The following is a 10,068-nucleotide window of genomic DNA, read 5'->3' on the forward strand; positions in this document are numbered from 1 at the left end:
CCCGTGTCTCCCCCACACCGTGTCAATGCAGCCGAACAGGGTTGAGCGCTGCCCTACGTCAAAACACAGATATCAGAATACAGAAACTAGTGCAACCCTCAATGCCTTCAAATCACAGCAGAGACTCTCGCAGAGGGTCCAGCCGTGTACGAGGTTTTGAACTGGACATGCGTGTCTTTCAGGAGGGACAGGGGCTCAGGTGCTCTTGGGCATCTAAAGAATATTAAGTTACTTTGTTTTCATAAACAAACTACAGACTACACATTTGCCACAGACATGAGGTTAATAAAGCCTTAATAATAATAATAATTAATAATAATAATAATTCAAATAAAATAATTCTACCAAACCTTGTAATTCTGAAAATTGAAATAGAACTTCAATCTGTAACATTAATAATACTAACAGCCCAAAGTGACAGCATTGTGGCTCAACAATGTTAAATCAAAAATACCACACAACAGGAGATGAAGGGAGTTGTGGGCCTAATATTAGAATAATCTCTTCTGGGCAAAGAAACGTCCTCCCTTTCCTTTAAATAGCCGTACCCTTGTCCTAAATATCCCAAATGTATTATTCTTTCCAAAGAAATAAATCTACTTTAACATCACTGTGGCAGATGAGACAGTGCCAAAGCAGAGTCAGGGCATTATAAAAATGCCTACATCCAGATAGAAGTAAACAAGCAGTCGGCTCCGTTGTTTTGTCTGTGAAAGCTCTAGAGGCCCTCGGGCTCGGGAGCCATCTCTCCCTCTACAAACAGCACTGTTCTACAGCCCCAGATGTCTCATTACTGTAAAACAAGCAGAGAGATGAGCGACATACAAGCCACTGGCCCACAACGCTGCCTCCCTTTCAATTAGAAAGGATTAGCCTAGCCTGAGTGGGCCTTCCTGTGCTGCGATATGCTACCTTGCATCGCACAGGACAGCCATATGTCAGACCTAAATAAATTACTGAGGAGCTGAGAGCCTGGCGATAGCAGAAGGGAGTTATGGCTCCACTAGAGTGCACAACAGGCTTAATAGGAGGAGGATGCTGTAGCCTCTATAAAACTTTACACTCTATGAAAAGGGCATGGGCACAGAAACAGGTATACACCTTCCCTCATGGACTCTCATAAATTAGACCTATAGGTTCCCACAATTCCTCAGCAGATTTAGGAGTTTTACTCAGCATGCATTAATCAAGTGATAAAGCCAAGCCAGTGAAATTTCTGCAATGTCATGGCTTGGCTAAGCCAACTGGACAGGTTCTATTCAGCCACATGACATGTACTGTAGGATGGGAGGCGAAACTTAATGGGATAGCAGGGCCCTCATCCTGCTGCCTGCATCACTCACTTTTATGGGAATAGGACGGCGTGGGGTTTAACAAGACATTTTACTCGTCAAGCGAACCGACATTACATAACCATAAAACGATGAGGTCCACAAATCACCAGTCGACTTGTGATGCATGGAGGGGATGGGCCTGTTGGGAGGCTCACAGCCCTGCCAGCAGACAGTCTTGTGTTCGTGGGTGTAAGGGTAACAATAACAACAAAGACTTCAAATAGAACCTGCTTGTCCCGCAGCCAGATGAAAGCAGCCGGTATGCTGGAGTTTCCTTAATCCCACATGAAATTGAAATCCAGCTCTAAAACTACTCTAAACCCTCTGCCTGCTGCTCTGCATGATTTTCCAAAGGAGTGTGTGCCATAGCTGGAGCGACTCCACTGACCAGGGGCGTCTGTGGTTGAACTGAGCTAGTCTGCAGGTCCGGAGAGGCAGGCGGTGTGCAGGCAGGCAGGCAGGCTCCGCTACGCCTGACATGGAGCACCCTCGCAGGGGGAACGACTGAGTAATGGCAGGGTAACTTGATCCAGGGCTGGGAGGGAGTGGGAGCAGCCCTGACGCCTAAATCATAGCTGTGGGATGGAGAGCGGGAGACACACAAATGTGTCTGGAGGAAAAGAGGCACAGGGAGATGAGAGGCTGAGGAGACAGTGGGCACGGCAAGCAGAGAAATGAACAGCAAAGAGCACAGTATATTTGGGAAGCGGCCAAATGACGGGATGAAAGTGAACGCCCTCCGCTGCCTCCTGTGCACGTGCCGCACCCACCGCTGCAGTGGGAGAGGCCTCGGAGGAATGACACGGCGTGGGTTTGGGTTTCAAATTCGCAAGCCCCGTCTTAAACAGAATAAACACGCGTGGGCCCAAAATGACTTCTATTTTCCCTGATGTCTGGAGCTAATTGAGACACTCAGGCTGGTAGACATAAATAAATGTATCCCTCTTTATATAGGTCAAAGCATTTAACCAAGAATTAACCTGTCCTACGGCGCAGTAAGCAGAGAATAATTTTATTACTTACAAAGCCCACGTTTTAGTCCATCTTTAATACACGCATTGTTTTAATTTTTGTTTTGTATTGTATTTAAGGCCTTTAATTGTATTTAAGGCCTTTATTTAAGGGCCTTTAAACAGGTTAAACTGAGTCTATTAGAACAAATGAAACTTTGTTTGTATTTGCTTTGTGCTTAGTTGAAAAAGAATAAGAGCCCAAATTAACAATTCATTTCATAAAGCTGTGGCTGGTCACAGGTTTACAGAGCCCAGAGTAACTTTAATACATTTTGTTTAGTTCTCTTGACCAAAAGTTTTAAACTAAAAGATATTTGGTTGATCATTTAAATAATTTAAAATCAGCAAACATTTGAGAGGCCTATTTGTTTTTGCGCAAACAAAATAACTTCCGGACTAACCAATTAATTGTTTCAGCTATTAAAATGTATATTTGCTTATTTATACAAAGTAAGCACTGAGATAGATTTAGTTTTTTAGCAGCCCCTCCTATTTGTAACACACATAACACATAAGTATGCCTGTGGTAAAAGTAGACAGTTAAAGAAATACCCCAAAACACAAAAAAATCCCAATTACTGTTCAACACACACTTAAAAATTTCCTAAACAAAAATAGAAACCGATGAGAAAACCCCTGATTGCAGGAACTCAGCAGGGCTCAGCCACGTTTTCAGAAAAGTGAAAAACAACTTCCTTATTTAAAGCTTTTATTCACAGAGCTAAACTGGGGTTTTACAGGAAGCCCCTGCTCCACACCTTGAAACCTGCCAATACAACGACGGTCCTATCTGTTGTTGGCTGATTACAGTTTGGGTTTAAAAGGCCTTCCAGGATCCTCAGCAGCGGTTATACACGAAGAGCATTCGCTTTCTTTGCCAAATTTGTCTTTAAAAAGTGTCTGACTTTACTTGTTTTTTTTTATTTTTTTAGAGAGACTTATGATGTACCATACATGCACCGTAATGACAGATCTAAAAGCCACCATACAGGGTCAATACTGCCGTCTGCTCTCATCAAACCTCTTAAGATGTTGCCACGCGACAAACATTTTTGACCGCGCACGCTGCGAACAAAATGGTTTGCTAGAAGTGGAACATAGCCAGGAACTATGCTAATGCTCAAAGGAGCAGCCTAATATAATAATATGCCTGCGCTGCCTGCAGCCTACAAATCCTGTAAAAGTCAGTCATTAAGCTTCACATGTAATTTTCATTAACTTTTCTTGGAAACAAGAGATCAGCAAGCAAGACCAACAATTTAGCAGAGAAAGAAATGTTCACCAGACTATTACTGAACCACATCCTCCCTTTTCCATCCACAATATGGTCCCCATTCATTATTCAGTCTGGAGATGCACTTTCCTTGTTCTTCAATCCACCACTCTTGACATCTTTGGGCAGCACTTAGCAGACGCAATACATATCAGCTGCTTAGAATTCAGGTATGACTGAAAAAAGTGGGCTAAATAGTCAGATGGACTTTCTAATTTTGTGTCAGAACTTTAGGTTTTTCTTCTTCCAAAACTTGCACAAGAGAATCATGTCTGAATGCATCACTGAATTAATGTTTTTTCGGGAAGAGCTGCTTGTTAATTCAGTCACGTAGTGCCTATATTGTTTCCATAATGTGGAAACACCATAACTGAAAAAGTAGGCCAAGGCCTTGCAGCAAGATTTAACTGAGAAAAACACAATCATTAGCAGCTACACAGTCCAACCTGCAAGCTACTTCCTACAGAGTGACTGGCTGCATGTTGGGCTAGATTATCATATCCCTCGTGTAAAATGTCAACAACGTTTGGGAACGCTCTCAGCTTTTTTTTTTTATCTTTTTTTTTTTTTTTTGGTTCCTCTACTTCAAAGCCTGGCAATGAGTGGCGCCTGAGTGCAAAGATCTGGTGTGTGTGTGTTATGGTAAAATGATCTTGGTTATGATTGAGCGGAAATGTTAGACAAGCATCTAAGTTTCCTCTGCCTGCTTTCACCCTACTCATCTAGCCACATGTGAAACCACACTGGAGCTGCTCGCCGGTAAAAACTGAACGCTCCAGTCATTCGCACCGGCATGTGTTTACATTGGATGCCGGCTTCACATGCCAGCCCCTCACTCATATTCCAGGGACAGATTATATCACGCAGTCTAATTCTTCGTTTCTAATCATTGTATGCGATGAACCTTAAAAGTGCGAGACATTTCCCACGGTGAGCTGTGTGATAAAGGAGGCCGTCACGGCCAAACTCTGCTGTGTGTGTGTGTGTGTGTGTGTGTGTGTGTGTGTGTGTGTGTGTGTGTGTGTGTGTGTGTGTGTGTGTGTGTGTGGGAAGGAAAGGGTGTTCTTCGCACTGACTCATCTATAGGCAAGAGAGCTGCTCTGAGTCGGCAAAAGAAAAAAATCTTTAAAAAGAGAAATGTGTAGGCTAACCAATTTTCCAAGTGAGCTGAGAACTGCTCTCTGAAATGAACAATAAAGGTAAATGCAAAGTAATCTCCCAGATGAAGTGGAGCTACAATCAGAGCTGATTTATGTGAATGTGATTAGCTTTATTACTGCCTCTGTCACATAATCTGGCAGACAGCCCAAATAAATTGTACGCTCTGCTCAACTGAATGAAATGGCAGCAGGATATATTAAAGTGGACTTTCCACACTGGCATCAGAGGACTGAAACAGAGAACCTTCACTAGCAATTTAGTAATTATAAATAACTGTATTAAAAAACCCACAAACTTCACTTCTATTTTACTCCCATAGGTATTTTCTTCTGCATTATGATCTGTAAAAAAGTTTTCATGTTGCCACATCTTGGCCATCGTATACGCTGACATATCTGTGACAGGCCCGTGTCAGCTAATAAAATGGTCTGGCTGCTGTATTGGTCGGGTTCTAGTCCTCCCAACACTCCCCTATCTGCACTTCTGAAAAGTTTGATCACAAGCTACAGCCTGAAAACACTATGTAGGCTGATACTCATATTTGAGAGTCTATACATTTGGTAACAATATATTATTGCATCAACAATAAAAAATTTTAGTTATAAACAAATAACATCATACAGATCCTTTGGATCTTTTTTGGGGGGGGAGATTTGTGGCTATGAAACATATTGAGCGGAACATTTTACAGGGTCAAAATCATCTGTTGGACTTACAAACTAATGGTGATGAATGGTTTCTACTCGACCATGTATCTCATTTGACATTTCTGTACTCACGTACATCAGCAGCAGCTTATCACAAACAGCGATATGGACAAGGACAAGGACATGGACATGGACATGTACTCAGTGTCCTCAGGTGTAGCTTTACCTCTGGCCAGGACACTGGTCCTGAAGACAGGTTTTGCTGCTACAATTATTTGTTTTTATGAATTTCTTTCAACACGTTGTTTTTTTTTTTTTTTTAAATTAAGCCAAGCAATGACAACAGAAACAGAAAGCAGGATTTCCCAGTGATGACAACAAGCTCAATCCAACTGGGAGGGCAGTGGTAGGAAACTTCCTGTGATAACTCCGAGCCAGTGTGGAGCATGTGTTGGCTGTATTGTAGGAGTTTCTGTTATGAATGTGAAAGCTCTAACAAATGCAAAAAAAAGTGTTTGCCAATTTGAGTGTTGTGAACTCTCCGTCGTCAGCGCTAAATATTGCTGAGATGGCCATTTTTATAAATAATAGAAAGGGTTCCAATGAAGGCATTTTTTTTCACCTTGCAAGTCTTTATAATGTCTCCTCAACATGAGTCAGATGAGTAATTTTATCAAGTCTGAATTATGTCATGCTGACAAAACACCTTTGTGACAAAATTCAGCTGACCAGCAGGAGTCCCTAACAAACCGCCCCATAGGGGCTCTTGAGCAAGGCACCCCAAGCCCGAGCTGCTCAGAATTTTTTTTTTTTTTAACTAAATGCAGTTTTCAGTCAACTTTCCCTGCTATAACACTCAAGTCATGTGGTTTACTGACAACACCTGTCACAATTATTACATAATTGTCTGATCGCAGTAATTTGAGCCAACCGAATTCATTTTCCATAATGACTGAAATACTTTCCATTCATCTACATAAAAACAGCTGGATGAAGCTAACAGAAACACCAGATTTCCATCTCTGTTTCTGTGCCGTTTTCCATAGTTTGAGGGTTGACTGGTCCTCTTTTAATGATGTCATCCCGTTGCGCCGCTTCTTGTGCTGCGGTTTGACAGCGCACGACATAACACCACAGATTCAGTTGCAAAGTCAAACACTCCAGCCAAGAAATAGCACTTCTTCTTAAAATGTATGTGTATTATTAAACTATGATTAGGCTTAGTACCATGATAGCGGTATAACATTAACCGAAAAGGATATCTCAATCTTAATTGCAATAATTTGTATTTAATCGTCAGCTACAATTTCCAGATCCAAACAGCTCTATTGCTGCCCCTTTAAAGCAACTTTTTTTTTTTACATAACAAAACCTGGGCTCCTGCAGACAGTGTAATAATTCATGTATCTGGAAAGGAAAACCAAGAACACTCACTGGAACATACTGAATACCACAACGAGAGATTTCCAGTTGCAGTAAGACGGGGGAATTCTCTGCTTCCGATCTCTCCAAAATCCTTAAACTTCTTAGAAGGTGTTTAATTTAAATATTCACTCTGATCTTTGACTAAACAACCTGAAAGGACTCGTGAATCGTCTCAGACAGGCATCAAAACCAGTCACAGGGCCTGCTTACTAAGACTAATTCTGCAGTCTTAATTCAAAAAGCCACATAAAATTGTGGTCTCAGAGTTTTTGTATTAAAAAAAAAAAAAAAAGTAGGCCAGAAGAATGTACCAAACACTTCTTGGGGTTTCTGTAAATCCTTCTCAAGAAGCGCATGTAGAGCCATTCAGCTGTATGCAACATTTCAATGAGCAACACAAAAACATCCTAAACGGCCCTAGAAGGGCTGTCCTGGACCTGACGCTGACCTTTGACCTTATACAGTTATAAGTAAATACAATCCCTGCAACGAACAGACATTAAGACATCAGGGTTCGACATAACTGGTGGCCTATTGGTTCTGGCAGGGCAGTGATTGGCCGCCACTGTCACAATCAGTCTGAGAATTGAGCACATTTTAAATAACGTTTGCATGATTTTTGACCAATCAAATGCATTGTGCTTTGCTGAAATGGACGTGGGGAAAATGAATGCATTATGAGATGCGCTCTCAGCCTCTTAGTGGTGCTCCAAAAATAATGCCTGCTAAAAGAACCATACGAGGTTGCGGAAAGAAAGGGAGGCTTCCTACTTTTGTGGAAGCAAACAATCCTCCTGGGTGGAACACAGTAAGTGTTACAGTTTGCTGGTGATTACCTGAAAAGCCATTAAACATATCCAGACGGGTTGAAGGAGCAACTTCAGTGTAAACACACGAACACAGCTGCTCTTCAGCGGCCCGCCCTGGAAGATAAAACCACTCGGTTTCACCTTTTCGTAAATTCTACATTAGAATGCCTTATTTTACTCTTTTCAAACCAACTCATTTCTGGTCGCACACCAAGCATCAAGTTGCACTGCGGTGCTGACTTGACGCTTCTCCGCGCACAAGCACCTGCTCTAAATGTGAGGCATTTAAGGGGCATCTGTAGATTGTAGCTAAATAAAATAACCTGGGTGCATGAATGTCGGCATGAGTATATATTATAAACAACAAAATCTAAATAAAACTTCACTATTGTAGAGATTGTGTACACTAAACCAAAATAATTTTTTGCTGCTGGGCCAGTGAAAATATACAAAGTACGTAAAACCCTGACCTGCTGGCCGAGTGGGCCGGTGGGAATAAAAATGTAACGTTGGACACTGGACATAGTGGCATGGCCTCTGCAAAAGTTTGTTTACCCTTGTACTTGTAAAGTTCAGTAACTCATTAGGCCTTATCGACTTGTCCAGATTACACTATAATTGGACTGTTGTAATACATACACTCAAGGTACGAGCTGATTTTGTATTCACATTTTTACATTTAAAATCTCTATATGACCGTGCAGAATAACCTGAATCATTTTAGAAAATGTTAATGACTAAATGGGTCCAGTTTTAAACTGTAACCAAGCAACAGATCAATGAGTCAAGTCTTGCCTAGATCAAGATGATCAAGATAATGAGTACATTTAATAAGATCAAGACTAGAGCTGAACTTTTTTGAATAAAAAGCAGTTACCTGTAAGAGTGGAGATTTATACCATCTACTATCACCATTTGCAACATTGCTTGCATTTGCCCAACACAACCTCAGACATCAGACACATGAAGACCTTCTTAAAAACAATAAACTTTCTGCTGACTCAAATTTCTGTCACCTCACAGTATATTGCTTATTATTAAATCACCTAAACCCTGGGCCTAGTTGCACAACCTCAGTTATAAACTCAATTAGCAGTAGAAGATCCACCACAGATGTGCTCCAACCAAGAAACAAGCATATTGCTGCACTAGCTCTTATCCTAAAGCAACCCAAACTAAAATCCACCCAGCATCCAAAACTCCACATGCATGTTTTACTGCACACAGGTACACATCCAGAACTGCTGACAGTTAGGAAATGCGTTGAGGACAGAAGTGGGGTTGTACGCAAAACAATATCAATCAGTTCAATGTGTGCTTACACATCCCTCAGGTCTGGTTTGTGTCTGTGAGCACCTCTTACTGCAGGGAATCCTACTCTGATGACGTATTACTGCGATGCACAGCTGCAGGGTTAGCCGCAGGCCTGCTCTGCATTAGCTCCACACACATTGTATGACATCTGAGTTACACTCTTCTATCCGCCGTTTTTTGCATATGCACGTTTACGGGGAAAATCCCACTTTGTGAAGACTGTTGTTAGACTTTGAAGCTGTTGAAGCCCAGACTGAAAATCCAGACCAAAGCTACAGATTATTCCTGCTGCATGTAAAGGCTACCGTTGATAACACAGCAAACGAGCGCTGATTGGCCTCGTTTTCTCCGTCTAAACGCAGCGGGGTGGGTGGAAATGTTGAATTAACTGTAATCATGTCTCACCTGGATCCCCAGTTATGTGGAGGGAGCGCCTTCAAACTACACAGCGACTCATTTTTCCTTTAAACCTGGCATAATCGTCGATCTTCCTAACTGTTTCTCTCCAGCCATTTTAAGCCAAACCGTCAACTTGATCCAGCGGGTGGAAGCAAACGTACCAGTTGTTAAACAACTACGTTTCGCAGCATTTTCAGACAAGTGTAATATTTGAACAGTTATGTATAGAATTATAAATACGTACTCATTAATATGATATGTTTCAGGTGGGTAAGGAACAACATAATAGAGTCGAACATTTCTTAAAACACCCCGTTTAAGCAGAAATGGTACAGCCCGTAAATTCCGGGGACCTACTTTGCTCTGTTGAGTCAAAGCAGCCAATGAGCGGCCGCGTAGTAACCTGTGGCAGCACAACACAGAGCAGCCGCTGATGACAGCTGACACGCATCAAAATATCACAGCAGATTGGGAAAGGGTTACTTCAGGACACTGTGACAACAACATAACGTTATCGTAACACTGTGGGCCCGTACGCACACACACAATGAAGCTAAACACTTGATTTAAATCAAAGAGGCACTACTCCATTTCCCAATTTTACACATAAAGGACAATGTACGCTTCCTGAGAAGTACTAAAGAAGTACTCTGTGTATATTCGAGGAAGCTTTCCAAAGTCCGAGGAAAAAAA

General features: G+C 41.8%; 1 protein-coding gene across 1 annotated transcript in view; it reads right to left on the reverse strand.

Annotated features, from left to right (window-relative positions):
• The window catches only part of znf438 (zinc finger protein 438), a 46,478-nt gene extending 36,989 nt beyond the window's left edge, over positions 1-9,489 (reverse strand). Inside the window, exon 1 of the mRNA XM_069698064.1 lies at positions 9,382-9,489. The gene's annotated coding sequence lies outside the window, so the exon portion shown is untranslated. The remainder of the gene's footprint in view (positions 1-9,381) is intronic.
• Between the last annotated feature and the right edge of the window lie 579 nt (positions 9,490-10,068).

Source organism: Brachyistius frenatus, unplaced genomic scaffold (assembly GCF_029030835.1).
Source record: "Brachyistius frenatus isolate BFR_SWC_R1_liver_20210118 unplaced genomic scaffold, ASM2903083v1 Contig_25, whole genome shotgun sequence".
Taxonomy (NCBI): Eukaryota; Metazoa; Chordata; class Actinopteri; family Embiotocidae; genus Brachyistius; species Brachyistius frenatus.